The sequence below is a fragment of the Cornus florida genome, unplaced genomic scaffold (assembly GCF_030987335.1).
Source record: "Cornus florida cultivar Cherokee Brave unplaced genomic scaffold, ASM3098733v1 CherokeeBrave_3.0.0_Hap2_scaffold_194, whole genome shotgun sequence".
NCBI classification, from domain to species: domain Eukaryota; kingdom Viridiplantae; phylum Streptophyta; class Magnoliopsida; order Cornales; family Cornaceae; genus Cornus; species Cornus florida.
The window spans coordinates 1-2,500 of NW_026775687.1; positions in this window are offsets into that span (position 1 = coordinate 1).

Consider the following 2,500-nt stretch of genomic DNA (forward strand, 5'->3'; position numbering starts at 1 on the left):
GCACCGGCGCCCACCCCATTCATTCAACTCGCTCGAGTCCCGCGGAGAAGCTTTACCTCGCGCACACGAGTGTCCAAAAAAAAAAATAAAGTTCGGAGTTTGGGTTCGGAAATTTTATGGGAGCTTCCTAGAAGCCTAAGAAGTGTTTTGCTCGAGACGGATTTCGATTCGGTGGTACCCCGAGTTAATTTTGCCCATTATGACTCCGCGCCCGCACGCTCAAGCACCCCGACGTGCACACCGGCGCGCACGTGGGCACCGTATGCTAAAAAATGAAGTTCGGAGTTTGGGTTCGGAAATTTTATGGGAGCTTCCTAGAAGCCTAAGAAGTGTTTTGCTCGAGACGGATTTCGATTTGGAGGTCCCCCGAGTTAATTTTGCCCATTACGACTCCTCGCCCGCACGCTCGTGCACCCCGGCGTGCACGTGGGCATTGTATGCAAAAAAATGAAGTGTGGAGTTTGGGTTCGGAAATTTTATGGGAGCTTCCTAGAAGCCTAAGAAATGCTTTGCTCGAGACGGATTTTGATTTGGAGGTCCCACGAGTTAGTTTTGGCCCATTATGACTCCTCGCCCGCACGCTCAAGCACCCCGGCGTGCACGTGGTCATCGTATGCTAAAAAATGAAGTTTGGAGTTTGGGTTTGAAAATTTTATGCGAGCTTCCTAGAAGCCTAAGAAATGCTTTGCTCGAGACGAATTTCGATTTGGAGGTCCCCCGAGTTAATTTTGCCCATTATGACTCCTCGTCCGCACGCTCGTGCACCCCGACGTGCACGTGGGCATCGTATGCTAAAAAATGAAGTTTGGAGTTTGGGTTTGAAAATTTTATGGGAGCTTCCTAGAAGACTAAGAAATGCTTTGCTCGAGACGGATTTCGATTTGGAGGTCCCCCGAGTTAATTTTGCCCATTATGACTCCTCGCCCGCACGCTCGTGCACCCCGGCGTGCACGTGGGCATCGTTGGCTAAAAAATGAAGTTTGGAGTTTGGGTTTGAAAATTTTATGGGAGCTTCCTAGAAGCCTAAGAAGTGCTTTGCTCGAGACGGATTTCGATTTGGAGGTCCCCCGAGTTAATTTTGCCCATTATGACTCCTCGCCCGCACGCTTAAGCACCCCCGCGTGCACGTGGGCATTGTGTGCTAAAAAATGAAGTTTGGAGTTTGGGTTTGAAAATTTTATGGGAGCTTCCTAGAAGCCTAAGAAATGCTTTGCTCGAGACGGATTTCGATTTGGAGGTCCCCCGAGTTAAGTTTGCCCTTTATGACTCCTCGCCCGCATGCTCGTGCACACCGGCGTGCACGTGGGCATCGTATGCTAAAAAATGAAGTTTGGAGTTTGGGTTTGAAAATTTTACGGGAACTTCCTAGAAGCCTAAGAAATGCTTTGCTCGAGACGGATTTCGATTTGGAGGTCCGCCGTGTTAATTTTGCCAATTACGGCTCCTCGCCCGCACGCTCGTGCACCCCGACGTGCACACCGGCGCGCACGTGGGCATCGTATGCTAAAAAATGAAGTTTGGAGTTTGGGTTTGAAAATTTTACGGGAACTTCCTAGAAGCCTAAGAAATGCTTTGCTCGAGACGGATTTCGATTTGGAGGTCCCCCGAGTTAATTTTGCCCATTACGACTCCTCGCCCGCACGCTCGTGCACCCCGGCGTGCACGTGGGCATAGTATGCTAAAAAATGAAGTTTGGAGTTTGGGTTCGGAAATTTTATGGGAGCTTCCTAGAAGCCTAAGAACTGCTTTGCTCGAGACGGATTTTGATTTGGAGATCCCCCGAGTTAGTTTTGCCCATTATGACTCCTCCCCCGCACGCTCAAGCACCCCCGCGTGCACGGGGGCATCGTATGCTAAAAAATGAAGTTTGGAGTTTGGGTTTGGAAATTTTATGGGAGCTTCCTAGAAGCCTAAGAAGTGCTTTGCTCGAGACGGATTTCGATTTGGAGGTCCCCCGAGTTAATTTTGCCCATTATGACTCCTCGCCCGCACGCTTAAGCACCCCCGCGTGCACGTGGGCATTGTGTGCTAAAAAATGAAGTTTGGAGTTTGGGTTTGAAAATTTTACGGGAACTTCCTAGAAGCCTAAGAAATGCTTTGCTCGAGACGGATTTCGATTTGGAGGTCCCCCGAGTTAATTTTGCCCATTACGACTCCTCGCCCGCACGCTCGTGCACCCCGGCGTGCACGTGGGCATCGTATGCTAAAAAATGAAGTTTGGAGTTTGGGTTTGAAAATTTTATGGGAGCTTCCTAGAAGCTTAAGAAGTGTTTTGCTCGAGACGGATTTCGATTTGGAGGTCCCCCGAGTCAATGTTGCCCATTATGGCTCCTCTCCCGCATGCTCAAGCACCCCTGCGTGCACGTGGGCATTGTATGCTAAAAAATAAAGTTTGGAGTTTGGGTTTGGAAGTTTTATGGGAGCTTCCTTGAAGCTTAAGAAGTGTTTTGCTCGAGACGGATTTCGATTTGGAGGTCCCCCGAGTCAATGTTGCCCATTA